The sequence below is a fragment of the Phascolarctos cinereus genome, unplaced genomic scaffold, assembly GCF_003287225.1.
Source record: "Phascolarctos cinereus isolate Bilbo 61053 unplaced genomic scaffold, phaCin_HiC Scaffold_4;HRSCAF=312, whole genome shotgun sequence".
In the NCBI taxonomy this organism is placed as follows: domain Eukaryota; kingdom Metazoa; phylum Chordata; class Mammalia; order Diprotodontia; family Phascolarctidae; genus Phascolarctos; species Phascolarctos cinereus.
The window spans coordinates 461,439,291-461,463,792 of record NW_027555847.1 but is presented as its reverse complement, the minus strand read 5'-3'; the positions used below and the strand labels follow the sequence as shown (position 1 = coordinate 461,463,792).

Genomic DNA, 24,502 nt, shown 5'->3' with positions numbered 1-24,502 from the left:
TCTAGAACCGAATATAAACTTCTCATGGTTAAGAAGTTCCTACAATCTATGAACTCTAGGATTAAACATAAAGTCTTCGGTTCTTAAAAGTCCTTCACAATTTGGTTCTAAGCAAATTTTTCAGACTTACATGTGACTTCCTTTTACCCTCTCTAGGCTCCAGACAAAATTGCTCTCCTGTTGCTCCTCACATATGACACCCCATTTCCCATCTCAGTCCCTTTGTACAGGTTACCCCCCGTGCCTCATTATTGCTGCTTCTTAGATCCCTCCATCCCTCTCCCCCAATCTTAGCTCTAGGACAGGGGTGGGGAACCTTTGGCCTCTAAGCTGAAGGTTCTCTACTCCTGCTCTAGGGCCACCTCCTATACAAAGTCCTTTCTGATCCAATAGTTTTATTGCCTTTCATGCAAGTGCCTTTTATTTTTTGCATCATGTTCTTTATATTATACATTTTATGTATTCTTAAATGCATAATACACTATTTCTTCTCAGTAAAGTGAAATGAAGTCAGAGTTGTTTCATTTCTAATTTTTTGCCCCGATACCTACATGGCTTGGCACATTGGAGGTACTTAGTAGAACCTTAATGACTTACTGATACAATGTCTTGAACATGGCAGAGGGTGAAGGGGGCATTCAAGAAAAAAGAAAAGGCATGACCAAAAAAATCAGACATTTCGGAATAAGCCATTTCTCTAAAGGACGTGTTGTATATTGTGGAGACCAATCTAAGATTTCAGAAAAATGGGAGATTGTTTTACTTACTCAATTCAACAAACTTAAGTCTATTTATGTGGCTAAAGTACTATCCTGATCCAAGCTGTTCAGTTCTACCCTGACTGCTGAAGATCCAGCATGGAGTCGATACCTTTAGAAGATGATATAATCCCCTCTTTCATACTCCAATGGGTCCAAAAAGATAAGGAACCATCCCTACAGAAAATTTCTCAAGTACTATCTTATTAAAATGATGGAGTCAGATGCTTTCTCCATAATCTAAGAAAAGTGACTGGGTTTTTGTCATTGTTACTTTAAAAAAATGTACCATCATGATAATTATATCTTTCTGTATCTGGTATCACTGACATATTTCCTCAAAAGGAATAAATGGGGATAAACGGCATAAGATAGGAAGCAGCATCTTTAGATCTAAGTATAGTGATCTAACTGAACAGATTGTTTGTATTTAATTTGCACCTACTCAAGACTGATAAATGCCAAGCTGTTTTTTTTTCATCTTAATGTAATGGTACCTAAAACACACATTTCCTAGAAATCTACAACTGCAGGTCCACAAGCATATTTTATTGCTATTTTTTTCTTCCTGTTTACCACACACATCCCCACAATCATTCCATGTTGACAGAACTTTTGTAAATACCTTTTTTCTAGTATATTTTAAATAATCAGAGACATAATAAATATGTTTTTAAACAGGGCGGCGTGTAGTTATTTGCAAACTTGATGTTTTTAGTTAGGTGGCATTTAAAGCTATCAGGCAACTGTATAGCTGTGTGTCCCAAACACACCAAGATGCTTCCCAAACAGAGAAGCACTAAGTCTTCAAACATAAGACTAAAGGAGCTAACCTTGTCTCTAGCCCTCAACACTCACCCCTAAGCAGTGGCAGTTACTATATATAGATAACTTCTAGTTAAGCAGGACATTAACAGCCAAGTAGAGATGGGAGATTGGGGGGAGGAGGAGAAAGAGGCTGTTATGTTGATGCTAGAGAAATAAGTACTAGTTCATTCTCATTCTTACTTTCTCCTACCTCCGCCAGGGGAAAGGGGTAAATGTGTATTCAGACGTCTGACTTTTATGCAAAGTTTTCCCTGAACAACTCCACTAAGGCCCTTAAAGGAACTGTAGTACTCTTAGATCAGTGATTTTGAAACTTTTCTGATCAAATAGCTCAACAGCAAAAGAGTGAATCTATCTCAATATTTTAATATATCAATTAGTATTACTAATTCATTTATCATCTAATCAGCTAGTACGAATACACACTGATCATTATAAAACATATCAAAAATAATTTTTAGAAAGACAAGCTGAAAAGAAATAATATTTTAAAAATAACTTTACTTCATTTATTAATGGTATGAAAACTTTTGCTCAATAAATTATCAATAATATTATTTTAGGGAGAATAAAATGCTCCACTGCTTTTTTAAAATCTCAGTTTAACACTTGTAAAAAAAACAAAAGTACAGTTCTGTAGATCTACTTCTAAGACGAATTTGTTTTGATATCTGGTTTTAATGACCATGATAGGTGAAAAGATACCTTACAGAAATAAATGAATAGAAATAGAAGTGAATCACTGGCTGTACTTGATAAAATATGACACTCATTTTTTCAATATTATCCACCAATTATGCACAGGTTTAAGCTGAAATTCAGCCAGTACATTTTAATCTACCCTGAAACCCATCAGCTATTCTTGGTAACCCTAACCCTAATTGCGCTTTTAACTAATTGAAGGCATTTTGAACAAATGGGTTAAGAAAACTAACAAAACTTTAATTCTCTAAGTATGCAGATAAGTTTTTACAAGAGATATCCATTGCTTTTTATCAACGAAGGCTTAGTTTCTTAAAGTTTTGATAATTTTGAGGGCTTCATACTATTATAAGCTATTATTTCAAGGCACAATATATATACTTAAGGCAAGGTTCATCATTAATAAGCGACTATCCATTACAATAATCCATTAGATTGTCAGCTCCTTAAGGACACATTTTTTGCCTTTTTGTATACCCAGTGCTGAGGATATGCATGGCACATAATGGGTGCTTAAATGTTTATTAATTGACTGACTAATTGGGCTCTAAAGCCTTATTTAAAATACTCCTACTAATTTCACTTTTTTAATGTGTATTTCTTGTCATGTTTTTACCTCCTCGAAGGGCTGTTGATGGGTTCCTACTAGAACTATGAAGTGTATGATTTTCTTATTTTTCGCTTGTGCTTGCAAGAAAATATTAGTATTTCTTCAATCGACAGCTTCTTTGCAATATACTTTTTCACCTTCTGAAGGTTAGTTATTTTCATAATATGTAAATCCACTTAACTGGGCACACATCAGAGCATATAGAAATCAGGGCATTGTGGTCAACCCCTATCAGGTGTACAACTCATCCATTCATCAGGATTCACTGTATGTTGTCCATGACACATGACCATCTGACATGGTTTGTAAAGCAAGGGCACCAGTATTGATCTGTTGACTAAATATTTGTAAAACTTAATTTTCTACTTATTTTCTAGGGGAAAAAAGTTCAAATGCTTTCTTCAGTGGAACATATTTTACACTCAACTTTGGAGCCCCTGGAACTAGATCATTCTGGCTTTAGCCATTGCAAATGACTGTTGCATGAATAAATAATTAGCAGAAGCCTTAGGTGGAAGAAAATGTGTTTGGGGAGGAATAATGTTTTTTCTCATTTTCTTTTCAAGTGGGAATAAGTAGGGAGAAATAGACAAGTGAAAATGTAGCTGCTTATGTATTTACATATCACACAATATACATAACAATCAATATCACACATCATACATAAAAATCAGCTTAGGAGGTTCAATTTGGTACAAAATTATTTTACATTTATAATTATAAAAAGAGACATAAGCATATTAGCAATAAGGTATAAACTTAGATTTTACAAGTAAAACACATAAAATGTGCTCTGCTTTGTAACAATCCCATATGAATTTAAAAAAAATTTATAGTCAACATTAACATGGGAATGTCAAAATTCTTTGATATTTTCAAATCTCAGTTCTGTAACTACTCAATATAAACCACAAGAAAGAGAAAATTATACAAGTAAAACGTTGGGCAGTATTTGTTGGTAATTATAATCACTGAGAGCAATCTAGTTTCTACCAGATGTTAGGAAGTTATGAAAGGATAAGGCTGGAAAAGAAGTTTCAGTTGATATGTTCTCATTCATTATCAGCAACAAAGCAATGGTTTCAGCTTTTACATCCTCTAGTCTGCTTTCAAACATTACAAGTTAAAATTGAACAGGAGGTTTAAAATGTGAAAGATGGTATATGTGATAAAAGTCAAACATCTATTTTTCAGGGAGATTCCGACAAGACTGAAAGCCACCAACCTTCTTGAGAAAACAGTTAAATAAAGTTTAAATTTTCAATGTGATTCAAAGATGTTTTGATCATCTACTTTTTAAAAAATTCATCAATGTAGTCCACCACATGAGGTCCATGGTTTGCAATAATAGCTCAGAGCTTACAAATTCAAAAGAAGGAAGTAGGGAAAGATAAAGCTTTAGAAGGTAGCAAAACATAAATAATCAAATATAATGAAAACATTCAGAGTTCATGTAAAAGAAGATGATGATTATGCTAACTTTTATCAGGTCATCTTTCAAACAAATCGTATTAAAATGTCAGATTTATAGTAAGTCTAACAAAATTCAGTTAAAGAATAAGGATATGATAATGACAGACCAAATGTAACACTTAAATGCAACAAGCTGTTAGCGTTTGTATTATAAACATATAAATCTGTACATGGGGGGGTTTCACGTACATAATTTGGGATATTATCATTTTCCAGCTTTCTTAATAAAAAAGATAAACTCTTAAAAAAAAAAAAGAATAAGGATAGCATCTTATGGCTGTACGATTAAAACCTGAGGTAACTAAAGAGCAGATCTATATCCTTCAAGAAATGTAGCCAGTCCATATTATAAAATAATCCTACCAAACAAACTCACACTGAGATTTGAAGTTATAAATATCATTTCATTCAAGTAGTTTCTTAAACAGCTTGCTATCTTATTGTATATATGTAAGAGGTGTTCTTTCACCTCAAAGTTATTTAGTTCTTCCTGAAATGAAAACAGGATAATCTGGTTGGGGGCGGCAGGGGGGGTTGTTGTGGGGGTTTTTTTTGTCAATTCTTTTGTAACTCCTCTCCATAATCTCTTCTTGGTTTTTTACAAACTTTCTTTTGAGGAAAAACATATGCTCTGTGTCACAAACTTAAGCATTGGGTGCCTATGTTTTAAGAGTAAGAAACTGAATGCTTTCATTTAAGTCTGTTCTCCAATAAGAGCAAAGAAAAATATCTAGATTGTTCTTCTGGCTTTCTTAAGAAGTTTAAAGTCTAGCTCCTTGTCATATTATCCAAATACTGTCAGTTCTTGTTTAACATGAGTAGATCCTTCTGCAGATCCGAACCCTCTTGGGCTCTGTGCCACCCCAGATCCCAAACCCTAGAGAATTTGGTCTCATTTGGAAGTACCTTTGGTCAGGGTTGCCAGCCTTCCTGGGAGTTGGATCTATATAATATGAATTTATTCAACATGAGAACTATCTGTATTTATAATGACTTAAAAATTTCAAGCATGAAATGCTTGTTTCAAACATGTCATCTCTATTATGGGTCACATTTTGGTAGTTTCCTTTAAAAGACTAATCTTTGACTCTGGCAATGACCACCTTGAAAATTTTGTATTTCAATATTAGAAGTATATTCTTTCCTACCTAAAATAGGAGCTAGAAGAAAGTCAAGCTTCAGAACGCAGCACAACAGAAGTAATGGAAACAAAATGAAAAAAAGGGAGACACACGTATTGATAACATTAAACTATTAAAAAAAAAAGATGACAGAGATGACTGTCAAACACCTAAGAAGATTTATATGAAATGATGGAGAATTAAGTGAGGAAAACTAGGGGAATAAATTAGTCAGCAAGTTAATAAGCATTTACTAAGTAACTACTATTTGCAAGACTGTGCTAGCACTGGTGTTACAAAGAGAAGCAAAAGACATTCCCTGCCTTCAAGGAGTTCACAATCTAATTTATAATAATAATAATCTTGTAAAGTAAGAAATAACTTTTAAAGACTTAAGAATTCTGATCAAAGCAGTAACTGACCACAAATTCAAAAGGCTCAGCCAGTAAATGAAACACAATGCCCAGCTGGCTGCAAAGTGATAAACTTGAAGAACAGAATGAGCCAAACAATTTAAGTCATGGACAATTTAGGGAGGTATTTGGCTTGCCATTCGTATCTGATAGAAGGGTTTTATTTTTCTTGCAACTGGAAGAAGGGAAGGTAGGGCTTGGATTAACAAAAGTAAAATTTTTAAAGAAATATATAAAAGAGAACAGAACAAAGATAAGTAAGAAACACAGATTCGGTGGGCAATTTATTTATTTTTATTCTAATTCAAAAACCAAAAAGGCATTTCCATGTGTGTAGAAAAACAAAAAAGAGAGGATTGTAAATGGAACTGCAGATTCATCTCCATAAAGCATAGATTGAATATATAATAAATTTGACATTTAATTTTCAAAGCCATCCTGCACGTAATGATTCTTTTTGGGTTTCCATCTGGCAAATTTTAAAAATGCTTGCTCCTTTCTGGCTACCCAATCCCAACCTCTTTCCCCTTCCTACCTACCCCCAAATTAAGGACAGAAGGAAAGGAGAAGGTGTAAGGCAGAAAAATAAAGAAGAAGGAGGAGTCCTTGTACCAAATACACATAATCAAGCAGAACAAATCACCACATCTCCAACAGCCAAAGTCTTATTCTGCATTCTGAATCTACACATCAGCTTTCTGTCAGCAAGAAGGCAGCATGCCTACCTTCAGTTTTCAAGAGTCACACAGCTCGTCATTTCACTGATCAGAATTCTTAAGTCATTCAGAACTGTTTTTCTTTATAGTATTCTTATTGTATAAATTGTCCTACAAGGACAGTTTTGAAAATAACAGGATGAATTTATTAGATATTATAAGAAAAGCAAGCTATTCATAATACAGAGCTAGAGCTTCATGTTCAATATTCTTTTCTATTTTATATTGTATGTGGAAATGCTCATCTTATTTTGTGTGAGGTTCCGAATTTTTTAAAAGATGAGAAAAAGATAATATCACAAAAACACAGACTTAGAACTGGAAAAGAGCAGAGGTTATCTAGTCCAACTCCTTTGTTTTACAAATGAGCAAACCAAGGCCCACAAGTTAATGACTTGCCCTGGCTGGAATGATTAAATAACTTTATGTTGATCACAAAAGTTTTCTTCACCTGATTAGTAAGAAGGCTCAATTTAACGTGTTGATCTTTATTTTAGATTCAAGTAGGCAACTTGGCACAAAAAAGGAAGGAAATGCTGCCTGATCAATCTATATTATTTTAAAAAAAGAAAAGGGAATATAAAAGTTATATTCATATCGACAAATGATTTAACCATTCAGGAATCAAATCATGTAATTCCTTATTGCACAAATCTTGATAGACTGCATAATGTAACAGCAGGTTCTTTTTAAATAGTGACTTCTTTTGGATATTTAAAGACCTTTGTGGATAACACTATATTTTCAAGAATAAATACTTAAGTTTTACCTAACCTTTCTTTCCCCTGTCCTCAAGGTGACTTTTCTTATAAAACAAATATGTTATGGCAATGGATTACATATTTCTGTAGCAGATTAACATTGATATTTAAGAAAATAAGGTTTTACACAATAAAGTGCCACGGGGAAACAAAAAAGGTAACACAACGGACATATGCATGTGAAATAAAGACATGAGAGAAATGTAGCACGTCTAGACATTTTCTGTCTGTTATAAGACAACAGAAAACAAATTTTCCTGCCAAAAAATATATCCAATAGTGCTGTACTGCATTACAGAAATAAATTTACTTTAGGCAATAAAATGTTGTATCAAAAACTTTATTATTTTTGCCAGAATTACAAGGAAACTTTAGCCAGATTCTTGTCCTTATATAACACTGCATTGTCTCTCACTTTTCCCAGAGAAACATTTTAAGTTTCTTTCTTGTTACAAAGGGTGTATGGATATTTAGACTTAAAATTGTCCATGTTAAGCCAGAAATTCAGTCATGTAGTGAAATTTTGAAAAAGGGATTTATTTTACATAAAACCACACAGAGACAGATATATTTCCTAAATCTACACCTGACCTTTCTGATTCGAAAAACACTTTAATACTGGGCAACAAAATTCAACTTAACTCTAAAGCTCTGATCCCATTTATTTGTTTAAAAAACAAGAATAAACTAACTAAAACTTAACCTGCAGATAAAGCAAATGTAAAGTCTAAAGGTGACTACAGGATATAATGCCCTACAACTACAATCATTTTTCTTTTCTGGTCAATTCTTTTAGCTGGTTTCAGTACTTACCTCATGTGCTCAGACTATAAGCAAATGTTTAACCTAAAAGTTTGTTTCCCCTCAATATGCTTTCCCCTTAGATTTGCTTTTGTGTAATGATCTAAAAGTGGAGTATTAGGCAGTAACTAGAAGTCATACTCCATTTTCTGACTGAAAGCCAATAATACTCATGAATTCTTTAGGTGAAAGACACTTCAAGATGCCATTGGGAAGACTGTAATAAACACATTAGGCTGCAAATGGGCAGGCACAGCTCTTTAACACATGCTCCAGCAATCAAATCAATAGCTAAAATCCATGTTCAATGGTTACACAGCTATTTCACTCTACCACATCCATCATCTATCTGTATTTTAAGTGGTAAAAAGCCCCTTTTCAAACATTACTTTGACCAAACCTAAATGCTTAGTACATAAAGAAGCAGGAAATTGTCTTAATTATCATTACAAACCAGGAAAAACCTCTAATCTGACAGCAATGCCATAAGATGGCTGCTACTTTCTGTTATTACCATAGTCTAAGTCACTTAACATAGCCAGTCCCTGAACTGCTTACATAGACTATGTCAGCTTGTTCTAATATGCCCAAGAATAGCAAGACTTCAGATGAGAAAATATCTTGGGAAAAAGGTACATTCCTTGTATAATATAAGTGATTCCCCACCCTCCACCCCCACCCCCTCACCTTCAGTGTATTTGGTGTTTAACATTCTGCAAAGCAGATTTAAATGAAGGCTTAGTATTCCTGAAAAAATGTTACCAAAAATAAGAATTGCTTTATGCTTATGATTCAGCATGAAAATTTCCCAAATAAAAAATTTATTCTTCTTTCTCATTCAAGAAACTAATTAGTATTTCAATTATTTGAATAAAAATTAATTTACAAGGAAAATCTTGTTGAATCCCATGGGGAAACATTTTCTCCTATGAACAAATTATTCTTACACTCACAATCTGTGACAATTATATCTCTCTATAGAGCAGCACCTTCATTTTTTTTCCTAACCACAGTGTAGCGGCATTAAGGTCCATGTACTCATTAGAAAGGGAACAGTTCACATTCTTAATGTGCACATCTTGCCGTATGCCACAGAGATTAGCACATTTTTAATCATTCTAATGATTCACCTAATACTGAATAATCACTAAAATTAAAATTAACTTTTTTAAACTAAGAAATACAATCCTATAGTTATAAGATACTTCTTTAAGCAAAATACATGACTGAATCAGAATCATTTTTCAACTAGAGGGGAGAATGTTTACTGAAAAAAATCTAATACTGTTGAAATCACAAGACCAGCTATTAAATATTTCTAGTATATTTCAGGATAGATGTAGTTTGTTTGGATTGAACGCTATCTGTTAAAAACCTAATTTATATAAAACATAAAAAACACTAATTACAACAGTTCTCCACTTTAAAAAAGAACTCACAGTTGGGTTCCTTTAAAAAAAAAAGCTCCCCATACCCATTTTAATACAATTTAATTAATTTGATTCAATAAAAATACATATTTCGTAAACTTGGGGAGGGGGGTTGTTAGGCAATTAAGTTAAGTGATTTGCCCAGGGTCACACAGCTATTAAGTATTATGTGTCTGAGGCCACATTTGAACTCAGGTCCTCCTGAATCTAGGGCGGGTACTCTATCCACTGCACCACCTAGCTGCCCATTAAAAACACACATTTAGGAACATGATCCTGGTAATCATGAAGCTATAACCAGTACTACCCTACAATGGCAACTCAGTGATGGACAAGAAGATAATGTGGTTCAGAGATTACAAAGGGTAACAGATTTAGAATTTTAAAAATGTGTATAAATACAATACCTCTCACTACCAGTGTAACCCTGAGCAAATCATTTAACCTCCTTTGGTGGTTTTACTGTTCTATAAAATGGGGAAGTTGCACTAGATATCTCTATGGTGCCTTATGATGCGAAAATGTATCCACTTAACCTTTTCTCGGATTGGCATTGGTGACGAAATTAGAAATAAAAATTATCTAAAATAGGAAATATGACTAAATTTGTTCAAAATGCTAGATTACTTGCATGCTGTTAAACTATGCTATTGTATTTTCTGTTGCTCACACTTACATTATGTTTGACCACTTTTTTTCCTAATTAACATTTTAGGAAAGCATGAATAAGTTAATCAGACCTGCTTCACTGAAAACCAGGGTTGGCAAACTACTGACCTATGCTGCATTTAAAAATGTAAATTCCATTCTTAGCTTGTAGGCCTTCTTGGGCCTATCTATGGTTTGCCAATTCCTGAGCTAAAACATTAAAAGATTAGGAAAGTCTTTATTAAATGGCATTTTAAACCACTCTGGGTTCTCTTGCACTCCTCTCCAACTTGCTCATGTTTTTTTCTATCATTCATATACCTCTATAGGTTCAAATGAAAATATGTCACAAAAACTTTCTGATAACACTGGAAATACGAAACATAAAATGTTTTAGAACTGTTTACTTAATAGATAATTTCAGTTTTTAAAGTTTCTTTCAAGATTTGAAGTTTATTTCCAAGATTTGTCTTCACAAGCAGAAGAGTGGACAAATCTTACTACTGCTCACAAAATGACTTTTTAAGGATAAACTGAATTTGGTTTTTACTACCAACATAACAAATTAGTGCCGAGAAGCAACCTCAGAAGGAAAATATTCCCACCTTTTCAAGGTAATTATCTGACACTTTAGAGACTCTCAAGCAGTTGAGTAAATTTTATTCCTTTTGTAAACAAGTCAAAGGGACAAGTTATTCCTTACAAGCTAACTATGAGTCCAGATGTGTCAGAGATGATGCATCCACACTAAACCAGTTTGCAAACCGGCATACTAACACAAGTTCATATACAGAGAGACATATAATTACTTCTATTTTGTGCTTTCTTTTAAGTCAATATTTCAAAACAAAGCGCAGTACTTATTCCTTAGGGCAAAAATACATTTGTGCTTTGAACAATTAAGTTTTACACGATTTAAGTCCTTAATTAACATCAATTTCTTGTTGATATAAAGAAACGACAACCCAAAATAGGTACTTTTAGATTCTGTCTTTAACCACCTACTATCTATTAAGTTCTTACAAGTTTTCTAAGTCCAAACTCTAGCTTGGTACTCAAAGCTGTCCATCATTTAGTCCAACCTAATCTATTCAAGCTTATTCACTTCTCACCTTCTGTTACGATAAGGCTGGTTTCTTTATACCGTATGGCAATCAAGTTCTTGCTGAAAATACCTGTCCATTCTAGAAAATCTCTGTGTTTCCATCTAAGCAAATTCTACATTTTTTAAAACACCGAAAAAATCACTAACCTCATGAAAACTTCTCATGCAAATAATATTCCATATTTTTCCTTATTCTAAATTCCTTTAGTCCCTAACCATACAATCTGTATCAAATAATCTTGTACTTCCCTCAAATACTGTCCCATAGATGGCTCTATAGAGCAGGTGGTAGAGAAATAACCTGTATTCTAAAAATATTTCATGTATATCATGACTATTTGGGTTCTAAATGGTCCGATTTTTTTTTCTGCTCCACAGTTATAGAAAGAAGCAAATAATGAAACAAGTAGAAAAACAGTCTTGAGTAAGATACAGTCAGGAGACACACAGAAACTTTACAAATACATTCATGAGTCATTATAGATTCAATACATTCATTTGCTGCTTTTCCATCTACACTTCAGTACTATGGGGTTAAGAGTTGATCCTGAAAACTAGAAGATCATGACTTAAGTTTTAAATGATTAAATTATGCTTAGGATACTCTACATTTGAATGCAAGAAAACATGCTAATGCATTTTAGAAAGATGTTAAGATAGTAATTGAAGAAAGAAAAAAAAACTAGTAAGCTTTAAGTATGCTGTAAGGAAAGAACACTGGATTTAGAAATTAGAAAACTTGGGCTCGCTCAAATACCAGATCTGCCACTTGCTAGCAATTCCTTAGATAAGTAAGTTTCCCCAGTTCCTCATTTATAAGGTTCTACAAAAAATTCACAGGATCATAATTTTAAACTAGATAGGGCCATATGTCTTTGAGTTCAACCTCCTTATTTTATAGATGAAGAAACTGAGACCCAGTTAACTGGACAATTTAAGTAGTTAGAACACTGAATTTCTCTTAAACATCCCCAGATAATGGGGTCTTAAGGATAAATGTAAATTAACATCTACTATTATTAGAGGTCCATTCCGTTAGTGATGGTATTCAAGTAGACTGAGATGCTATGACTCTGTTGTGAATTCAACACTGTATTAAAGATTATAGAGAACAGAGAAGTCACAGTACCCCATGATGAGAAACTTAGATTCTATCCATAAGTCAGAAAAAAAAGCAGTATGTTAGAAAGGCAAGAACAATAAATCTGGAGTCAAAGGATTCAAACACAGTACAGTCATATTCTACAGTGAAATGGCTAAAGCAATGCTTTAAGAAAACTAATGAATTAATAAATGAACAAAAAAGCACTTAGTCAATTTAAGCCAGCAAGCATTTTAAAGTGCTTACTGTATCAGGAAATGCTATGTGCTGGGGATACAAGGTAAAAACAGTTCTAGCACTCAAGGAGCTCACAATCTAATGGGGGAGACAACATGCAAACAGCCTTTTGTACAAACAAAAGATATACAAGATAAATTGGAGATAATCACAAAGGGAAGCTTCTAGCAATAACATTATTAAGGACTTCCTAAACAGTGGAGATATAAACAGAAAAAAAAAAGTAAGGGAGTTCCTGGTCTTAAAGACTAACATTCTAAGAAGGGACACATTTGGGGTTTCAGATCCATAGCAGATGGAAAGGCCTCATGGCCTTTAGGACATAGCACTGTAATGCTTCTTCTTTAACAAATAAAACCATATCAATTTCTGATGTTGAACCACTGATGGTGCCAAGGACTTCTGCAGCAAGAATTATCTTTTCTCTAATGCCATTAAGAGCAGCTGAGATACTGAGGAGGCCAGGCTACAGGACTCATAGAACAGCTGCAAGGTCGTTATCTCCACAAGGAGCCCAAACCTCTCCACTGACCTTCAGTCTCGCACCTCCAACGTTCTCTTTGACATCTTAAACTCTGGACATCTTAAACTCAACATACCCAAAATTGAATTCACTGTATTTCCCTCCAAATACTCCCTGCCTCCAAACTTCCCTATTCCTCTAAGGACACCATCATCCTCCCAGTTCCCCAGGCTCAAAAACTGAGTGTCGCTCATGACTCCTCATTATCTTTCACCCCCCATACTGCCAAGGTCTGTCGATGTAACCTTTGCAACGTCTCTTAAATGCCCCCTGCTCTCTTCCGATACTACCATCACCCAGGTGCAAGCCCTTATCTCTTCTAACCTGAACGACAGCAATAGCCTGCTGATTGGTCTACTTGCCACTCATCTCTACCCACTCCAACCCATCCTCCTGAGACCTGCCAAAGTCGTTTTTCTGAAAGACAGGTCCTACGATGTCATTCCTCTACTCACTCCCCACTAACACCCGCAGCCTGCTAACTAAACTAAATCACTTCTAGAATCAAATACATAATCCTTTGTTTGGAGTTCAAAGCCCTTCACAACCTACCTCCATACTTTGCTAATATTCTTATACCATATAACCTCTGATGTACTTGGTGATTCAGTGACACTGGCCTCCTGCTGTTCCTCGAACAAGACACTCCATCTTCTAACTCCGGGCGTTTTCAATGGCTGTCACTTGTGCCCGCTATCTTCTCTTTCCTCACCTCTGCCTCCATGGCTTCCTTCAAGTACCAGCTTAAATCCCACTTTTTACAGGAAGCCTTTTCCAAACTCTCTTAATTCTAGAGCTTTCTCTCTTCTAATTATTTCCTCTTTATCCCTGTGTGGAAGTGTACGGGGTATTCAGGGCTTGCTGGTGTGAGGGCTTGCTGAACCCTTTTCAGGGCTGCTCATCCACCTTTGCTGTCTACCTCTCACCCAACACTTAACCTGTGGCTTCAAGAAGCTGTAGCAGGTGCAGCAGCCACACCCCAGTAAAGCTGTCTTGGCAGACAGGCTAAACTAGGTTGAGGGTAACTGAGGGGGGTGTCTGCCCCAAGCATGTAAAGACTTCCCCTGGCAGAATGGGCAGTGAGAACAATTTGTTGCAACAGCAATGAAGGTGGCTAAAGTAGGCACTGTGGAACATGTTAAGAGCTTGGTCAGACGTTGAAGACCACTCTATCTGCTACACCACAGCAATCTCTGAAGGGCTCTCACTTTTTTTTTTAAGGTGGACAAATTAAGGGCTCTATGTTAAAAGACAAAACTAACGATTACAATTCATATGATAAAGAATTGAGGAGTTAGAGGAATCTAAGCCCAAATTGTCACAATGCAAAATAGTACGCAAAAAAGTTAGAAGGATCTCAGGCTGAATTATTGAGATACCAGTATCCATAATAATGGAGTTGACAGTCCCATCATACTCTGCTCTTGACAGACCATACATCCAAGATATTGTACAGCTCTGCAAACCACATTTTATAAAGGACATTTAGAAGCTTCAACATATTCAAGAGGACAAATAGCATAATGATGAGTCTGGAAAATGTTCTCTGAAGATCAGAAGGATGATAGGAAAACAGACTTAGGACTAGAATGAAACTTAACTTCCAAAGAAAGTAGATACATTTAGCCTAGAAAGATGTCTTTGGACCTAATGGGGGAGGAGAGAATGACAACTGTCTTCAAGCATTTTAAAGGTTTTTGATGAAAAAGAATTAAATACGATATACTGCCTTAATCAGTCCAAACACCTAAAGTACAAAAGTAGAATGAGTTTCTTTGGGGCTTAATTTCTTAGTTTCTATTCCATACAGGTGTTCAATCTGACAGTTCACTAAATTGGGGCTGGACTAGAAGATTACGTCTAAATTTCCTTCAATCTCTTCAATTCTACAATTCTACATGACTCATCGTGAATATTACATTCAGTTCAGGCCACAACATTTTTGATGAACAATGGCAAGTTGTAGCCCTTCAAACCACGTCATAGGCTTAGTTTGAAAGACATATCTAGAAGACAATCATTATGCTAAAAGAAATGCTGGGATAAAGGTAGAAGTTGTGTATCCACAGAGAAAAAAAAGACTAACAATGTGTCAAATGGGTTAAGGCCCAATTTTTGCAGCAATCACAAAAGTAACTGGAAAAAGCCACCAAAAGCATAAGCAACTCCTTAACTAATTTGCCACAAACATGAAACTGAACTGGACGTCATCTGGCACTAACTTGCCACAACAAATCTGAACAGCCAGGTAAAATTTTTTATTTACATTAATGAAAATTTAATTCTGGGAAAGATAGAAGAAACATAGAAGGGAACATGGAGTAGACGGAAAGGAATTGTGGACCAGATCTTTACCAAAAAAGAAGTGGTTGCCAAAGCAAAAATGACATAAAATCTGAAAACATGACCACTCCATCATAAAATTTGTAATAAATAAGAAAAGAAAAGCTAGGTAAATGATGGCTAATACCACTGCTGGGTGGGCACAGTGGATGGAGTGCCAGGCCTGGAGTCACTTAACCCTGTTTGCCTCAGTTTCGTCAGCTGTAAAATGAGCTGAAGGAAATGGCAAACCATTCCTGTACCTTTCCCAGGAAAACTCTAAATGGGATCACAAAGAGTTGGACATGACTGAAACAAATGAACAACAAATATCTTGACTCTATGGTAGGTTTGTTATCTGTTTCCCGAACTTATCAATTATTGCCTACTTTTTGATAATTTGTAATGGTCACATTCTGAAGTCTTACTGATTTAAACTCTTTCAACTCTGGGATCATGATAAACCTCAGGTGATATCAAAGTAGTCTAAATCACATTCCAGAAAGGAATGTGCTAAATTAGCTAGGAGTTTAGCTGTGCTAATTACTTATGAATTTGATAAAGTTGTTAATCAGAGGAGGGACAGGAATCACAGAATCTCAGTATTAGGAAAGACTTCAAAGAACATGTTATTCTGGAATAGAAAACCCAACAAGTGTTCATTTAATTTTTGCTTAAAGATCTCTAGTGAAGAAGCCATTGTTTCCTAGAACAGTCTGTCTATTCCACTGTTGGACAACTATTACTAGGAAGTTTTTCTTAGCAATGAGCGAGCCTCAGTATATTTCTTTAGTTTACAACTACTGTTTTCCAGTTCTGCCCCCTGGGACCAATTAGAACAAGCTTAATCTCTCCTGTATGGGACAATGCCCCCCTCTTCCTTCAATATCAGTTAAACATTTATTAAGTGCCTACTATGTGCCAAGGCACTGTATTGAGCCCTGTGAATATGAAAAGAGGCAAGAGATGATCTCTGATTAGAATCTAAGGGTAGAGACAAGTAAACAATCGGGAGGAGAGAGGTCATGAAGGCCTTTGAATTCCAAACTCCTCCATTATTTGTATTTTGTATTTGGTCATGGAGGCAATAGGGGGCCACTGGAGTTTACTGAGTATGGGGCGGGTGATATGGTTGAACATGCATTTTAGGAAAATCACTTTGGTGGCTAAATGGAGGACGGACTGGAGTAAGGAGATATTTGACCCACCAGTGGGCTAGTGCATTGGTCCAGGTGTGAATTGATGAGGGCCTGTACCACAGTGGGGGAAGCGTCAGAGGAGAGAAAAGGGCAACTGAGTATTGGAGACATGTTGCAAAGTCCTTAGCAACAGATTAGATAGAGGTGGTGACAAATAATGGGGGGAGGGGAAAAGATAAGGAGTTCAATTTTGTACTTGTCTATTGGATATCCAATTTAAGATGTCTTAAAGGCAGCTGAACTGGACTGCCTGCTGACTTGAGGTCAGCCCTAGCAGGAGAAGTAAATTTGAGAATTATTAAATCCTTGAGATATGATGACATGACTAAGAGAAGTAGTACATAGAGAGAAGAGGGCATATATTTGATCTAACATCCTACTCTTAACGTCTTTTCTTCTCTAAGCCAAATATCTCTAATTCCCTAGATTAATACTTTAGTGGCATAGGCCCCAATCCCTTCACCATCCAGATGTCCCTGCTCTGGATTCACTCAAGGCTGTCAATCTTTCAAAAAGGAGGTGCTTGGAACTGAACACAATCCATCTCACCTTTCCTCTTCCCTAGGTTGTTGTTCACCTGTTTCAGTTGTGTCTGACTCTTCATGACCCCTTTTGGGGTTTTCTTGGCAAAAAAAAAAAACTCGAATAGTTTGCCATTTCCTTTTTCAGATCATTTTGCAGGTGAGAAATTGAAGAAATTGGGGTTAAGTGATTTGCCTAGGGTCACACTGTTAGTAAGTGTCTACGGTCAAATTTGAACTCAGGTCTTCCTGACTCTAGCCCTGGTACTTTTTGGTTTCTGTATCACAATAGTGAGTCATATTTTTGTAACACGCTAAAATTTCCTGAATTTTTTCCCACATAATACTTTTATATAGCCATACTTATCAACTCAACCAATGCTTTATATATAATTCATTTTTCAAAAGCGACGTTTCAAGGCTTTACATTTCATCCCTATTAAATTTTATGTCTGGAGTTTGGTTCACTTGTTATCATCTGTCAAAAGCCAAATCTATGAACTATCCCTTCCAGAACTGTGTCATCTGTGTCTTCGATAAGCATAGATGTTTTTACTCCTTAAAATGTTGAATATCATGCTCGATTCGGCAGCACATATACTAAAATTGGAACGATACAGAGAAGATTAGCACGGCCCCTGCACAAGGATGACATGCAAATTCGTGAAGCGTTCCATGTTTTAAAAATTATTTTATAGAGTTAGAAAAAATAATAAAAAGATTCATTTGCAAAAACAAAAGGCCCAGAATATCAAGGGAACTAATGAAAAGAAATGCAGGGGAAGGTAGCCTAGCAATTCCTGATCTTAAATTGTATTATAAATCATCAAAACTGCTTGGTACTGGCTAAGAAATAGGGAGGTAGATCAGTGGAATAGGTTAAATATGCAAGACACAGTAGCCAGTGACTATAGTAATCTATTATTTGATAAATCCAAAGACCCCAGCTTCTGGGATAAGAACCCACTCTTTGAAAAAAACTGCTGGGAAAACTGGAAAAGAGTATGGCAGAAACTAGGCATAGACCCAAATCTCATACCATATACCAAAATAAAGTCAAAATGGGTTCAGGACTTAGATATAAAGGCTGATACCATAAGTAAACTGGGAGAACAAAGAATAGTTTACCTATCAGATCTATGGAGAACAGAAGAATTCATGACCAAACAGGAGATAGAGAACATTATGAAAAGCAAAATGGATAATTTTGATTACATTAAATTGAAAAGTTTTTGCACAAACAAAGCCAATGCAACTAAGATTAGAAGGAAGGTAGAAAATTGGGAAAGAATTTTTACAACCAGTCTCTCTGATAAAGGCCTCATTTCTAAAATATATAGAGAATTAAGACAAATTTATAAGAACACAAGCCATTCCCCAATTGATAAATGGTCAAAGGATATGAACAGACAGTTCTCAGATGAAGAAATTAAAGCCATCTATAGTCATATGAAAAAATGCTCTAAATCATTATTGATTAGAGAAATGCAAATCAAAACAACTCTGAGGTACCACATCACACCTATCAGATTGGCCAACATGACAAAACAGGAAAAATGATAAATGTTGGAGAGGATGTGGGAAAATTGGAACGCTAATACATTGTTGGTGGAGTTGTGAAATGATCCAACCATTTTGGAGAACAATTTGGAACTATGCCCAAAGGGCTACAAAAATGTGCATACCCTTTGATCCAGCAATAGCACTTCTAGGGCTATATCCCAAAGAGATCAAACAAATGGGAAAAGGACCCACATGTACAAAAATATCATAGCAGCTCTTTTGTGGTGGCAAAGAATTGGAAATTGAGAGGATGCCCATCAATTGGGGAATGGCTGAGCAAGTTGTGGTATATGAATGTAATGGAATACTATTGTGCTATAAGAAATGATGAATAGGCTGACTTCAGAAAAACCTGGAAAGACTTATATGGTCTGATGCTGAGTGAAGTGAGCAGAACCAAGAGGACTTTGTACACAATAACAGCCATGTTATGCAATGACTAAGATTGTTAAACTGAACCTTCTCAGCATTATGAGGATCTAAGACATTTCCAGAGGCCTCGGGATGGATAATGTTGTCCACATCCAAAGAAAGAACTATGGAAGTCGAATCGCTATCATTTATTTTTACCTTCTGTTGAGTTTTGTTTCATCTTTTGATGGTTCCTCATATTGGTTTTAATTTTTACTTACAACTTCACTGCTGTGAAAATATGTTTAATGGGTATGTAAATGTAAAGCCTATATCAGATTGTGCACCGTCTTGGGGCGGGTGGGGGGGAGGAAAAGGGAGAAAAATTTTCAACTCAAAAGCATATGGAAAAAATAAAAAAATTTAAATTAAAAAAAATAAAATGTTGAATATCACATCTCTGAGAATAATTCACTAAAAACCATCATTTGTTTGGAAAATGAATGGATGGAACATTCATCTCTAATACGGACATTTCATGAATTCTTTTTTGAGTACTCATAATTACTATCGCCATAGGGCTTAATTTAGATTTACATTGTTGGCATAACTGAAAGCTATACCAAAGAAATATAAACAACAACAGCCTTGGGAGTTTTTAATTTAGTTATTTTTTAAAAAATAAAGACATAGGAGCAGAGTCTAAAGTATAAAGTTATGCAAAATATTTTCCTCTCCCATATCACATTAGTACAAAAATACTCTATTACATCCCAATCTAGTTTTTGTTCTCCACTTACCCCTTCCTATTTTTCCTTCCTCTGTCCTTTTTTAAAACTCAAATCTAAAGCTGTACTTTACACGATGAGTTCTATTTCATAAGCTTGAATTTCTTGTCAAAAAAAGAAAAAAGAAAAAAGAAAATTGATTTAGTACTGCTCTAAGAAGTTGTTTTAAATGGAATTGAAATGAATGAAAGTATACTGGAATACACAAACACATTTCCCCATTCCATTGGTAAATAACATACTACGTTCCTAGCATGGATATGTCCTATGGTCTGTAGCTATTTAGTAGCTACTTACTTTTATACTACTTATTTAACTTTAGTAATGCTCATGATTAGACAACAACTCAAACTCCCATCTATATCTGAGGAAGTCCACTATTATAATTTTACCAAAACTTATTTAAAATGAACAAAAATGCAATGGGCACACACATACATACATGAGTGTGCACACACCCAAAACCTCCAAATTAAAGTAAAATTGAAGAGCCTAAAGATTTCTGATTCTTCTATATCAACATGTAAATACTGTATGGAAAAAAATAATGACCCCTAAATACAGAAAAATATAACATTTTTATATGTAACAAAATTGGAAATAGTAATTAACAAACAAAATAGAATGACATGGCTGATGACAATTTTGAATAGGATTATTATCCGATTAAGCTTCTATAGAAGTTATGTGATTGGATTAAAAACTAAAAATTGACAGGATAACAAAATAAAACATGTACTTTAATTGTGAAGTCTCAAAAATATTTTACTTGCTGATCAAGCTGATGGACAATACATGACTGGTGGTGATTTTACACCAAAAGATTGTCTCTGCTCAGCATACTTCAATATCTGAGATGAATGACTGGTTCAGTGTAAAACAGACTTGAAGGAAGAATTAAAAGTTTCTCAGAAAATGAAAAGTACCCCAAATCAGATAATTCAAATAGAAAGTTAATGCATTTTTCTTCATGTTATAGTATTAAAAAGGTTGGGATGATTACACTGTAAGCAATGTTGGAGTGATGAATACACATTCGGCAACTGTCAGAAATTAGCACAGACCCAATACTAACCAAAACCAACAAGTTTAAAGACTGCAGAGCAATTATGATAGATATGGGCAAAGGTTGGTTTTGGTTGTTTGTTTGTTTTTTTAATCTACTGAAACATTTGAGAATAACTAAAAAAAAGCCACTACTAAAAAGAGGGGAGTTGGCCAAATTTTCAATTTGTTACACAGACTTTATAACTTTGAATTCTCCATTTCCTTGGTCTACCCCAAACTAAAGTGGGTTTAGAGCTAAGCCACAGCCAAAAAGTCTAGCAAAACTTTCACATTCCCAATAAAACCCTATATATACATTTTATTGAGTCTTTTTAAATAACTAAAATATTAACCTTGCTTTCAAGCTTTTTTCTTACATCCTGTCTTTCTTAAAAATGAAAAACTGTTTTAGGGGAAAAACCTTAAAACAGCCTGACAAGATCAGACCTGATTATAGTATTCCTGGTTAATTACTGTGGTTGGAATTCTGGAGTGTAGCAAGATCTGCAAGCTAGTCATCTGGTTTGTTTAGACATTATACTGACCATAAAACTTTGCCTTTTAACTGTAATTCTAAAATCTGCATCTTACTCCCAACCCTTAAATACAATAAAAAAAAGTTTCTGTAAAAAGAAAGGGAGACATATATAATTGTAGTTAATTCCTAAGTAATACAATACAGGCATCATTTTACAAAGATATTTTCATTTTTAAGGAATAATATGTTATGGACAAAAAAATTCACTAAACATTGCTGGACTCAATAGCTCAATTCAAATTCTCATTTTGGCCTATATCTATATGAAAGTAAGCAATTCCCCAGAACCTTCTGTGCTTCATTTTTCTCGTCTCCAAAAACTAGAGTGTTGGACTAGATGTTTTCTAAGGTCCCTACTAGCTCCAAATCAAGTCATCTTATTGTTCAGTTAACAGTGGTTTGTTTAAAGTACTTTGGTTGGAATTAAAGGGTAATACACACATTTATAGATGTCCAATGACAATTATGCCTAGATGTACTCAGCTGAGGTAATACATGTAGAAAATCAAGGGAAAATGTTACCTGACATGTAGCCCTCTCTGTTTAGAATTTTTTTCATTCATTATTATTCCCACAAGACTACACATGTAGGACAATTGTATTTATTGAGGCCATGTTCCACATGCTAGTTACAAATATCTTCCTCGTTCAAATACCCTAAGGTCTTCCAAAATTCCTTAGAACGTTTGTAGGTTCCTTTATATAGTAACAAAACTTAAAAATAAAACAAAAAAAATACACAAAGACCAACAAACAAGGAGCCTGAAGGCCTAGAATAAAAAAAAGCAGAAAAAATTAATATCAATGGTTAAAGAAATGATTGTGCAATTATAGCATTTCATATAAAAATAGGATGAATGATACTCACAAGTCATAAAATTTCATATGATCCTTTAGAAATATCTATTTCAAAAATATAATATATAAATGATATTAAAAGGAGGAAGGCAAAAAATTTCTTGAACTTTAATGAAAAATTCTAGGTGCTGGAGCTGCTTTCATCACCTCTTCTTAGAACAACATGAACTAATTTTCTGCAAGCTGCTTGCACATTGTAGCTAAAGTCTAAAAGGTCTCACATCTCATACAATGTCTATTCAAAGGGAAAACATACCCAACTTCAGCAGTTTCCATGAACACTGTATATATGTATACAATTATACATATATATGTACACATACACACACACACACACACACACACACACACACACATATAAAAACCACAATAAACTTTTGAGGAAAGGGGGTTTAAACTAAATGCTCTAGAATTTAAATGAGAAAAATATTATGGGCAGGTTGTCTTGAAAGATAGCTAACCCTTTTCAAATAAGCTTGTAAATCTGAGATTTTTTTTTTTTTCAGTATGGCATCCTCCTCCAAGGTTAAAAGAAAGGTACGTACACACTGCTAACAGAATTAATAGCATTAGCATGAAAAACAGCGGACAAGCACAGTAGATAAAATGAATGTCATTCAAATCTTTTGTATGTAGTACTACAAGGATGTAAAGAAAATTAAAAATCAGAGAAAGTTCTGTGATTACATTGAACACAAAACCCATTCATTTTAGATTTTCATTATTTGAGGCTTTGCTCTCCTGTCAAAAGCTTCTTTATCATTAATCCAAAATTTAAAGAATTTCAAGGCTTCAACACATTATTAATTTAGAATCATGATGCTGAAAGATAAGTACAAAATAAGTACAAAAGAAAAAAAAGCTTACAAGTGCTGGTCTTCCTTCATGATTCCGAGTTATAGAGCATGATTTCTGAATATTAGAAAAATACTTACTACTAAAAGCATATGAGATTTGGGCACCTAAGGCAACTATAAATACATCAGTAATCACTAAATAAAGATAATAAATGATACTGATCTCTGAGGAACTGGTTTGGACCAAATCCCATCTATTTGTTACTTGGGAGTGTTACTATGCCTGAATGTCATGTACAGTCAGTCCTCCTTTCCCTAAGAGAGAGATATAGATACATACATACATATGTATATATGTATCTATACACACACACACGTATGTGCACATACATACAGAATTCTAAGAACAATCTCAAATATTAAGTCAGAACACTTCTAAAACACACACCTTGTAATCTTCCAGTCTTTGTAGTTCAAATCAGATTTCTGCAGATTTTCTTTATCTTCAGACAGTAATGTAAATAAAAATACTTCAAATAATCAAAAATACAAATTAGCAGTAAGTTTACTGCTCTCGGGATAAATACCTTCTATTAAAGCAAACCACCATTACATCTTGATGTAAACCTAAGCACATGCTGAGTACACAGCCGCTTATCTCCTCTATCATCTGTAACTAACCAGAGCTGACAAAACTAGCCACACAAATCCTTTTCTAGCTGCTGATCACACAGATCTCCTTTGACAATCCAGCATGGTGGAGCACTCGAAAATTCCTCCTGCTTCTGTTCTATTGCTTCCTCTAAAAAGCAGTTTCCTTTTCATTGAGATAATAGCCTTTTCTGCAGTCACATGACTCAGAAGCTACATTAGCAGAGCTTTATGATAATAGACTAAGTAAGCCTCCATCCCCTCCTGCTATTAAGGATTTCTACACACACACACACACACACACACACACACACACACACACACACACAATATATCTCTGAAATAATTTACTCATTTTTGGCATTAGCAAAATATATCATCCAACAGTATAGCCTAAAATTGAAAATATAAACAATTCCTGGCGCTGCTGCTAAAAATAACTTCTCAAAACAAACATTCTGATGCACTGTCTTCCTTTTACCAGGGAACAGTACATTGGCTATAAACATTTTCTTATGAAATGTAATATTAAGTGTGATTGTAGTGAACATGTTCATCTTGTTCTCTTGAGATTTTTTTGTCTCTGATCATATAAATTTTCATGTGCCAAACATTTTGAACACCCTGTGGACTCTTACA

At 34.7% G+C, this 24,502-nt stretch overlaps 1 protein-coding gene and 1 non-coding gene across 2 annotated transcripts in view; one reads left to right on the top strand and one right to left on the bottom strand.

The window, feature by feature from the left end:
- The window catches only part of NCOA2 (nuclear receptor coactivator 2), a 302,914-nt gene that overhangs the window by 126,096 nt on the left and 152,316 nt on the right, over window positions 1–24,502 (bottom strand).
- Window positions 17,847–17,953, top strand: LOC144457394 (U6 spliceosomal RNA). Its single transcript, XR_013486697.1, has one exon. It is a non-coding gene; the product is annotated as a U6 spliceosomal RNA (small nuclear RNA).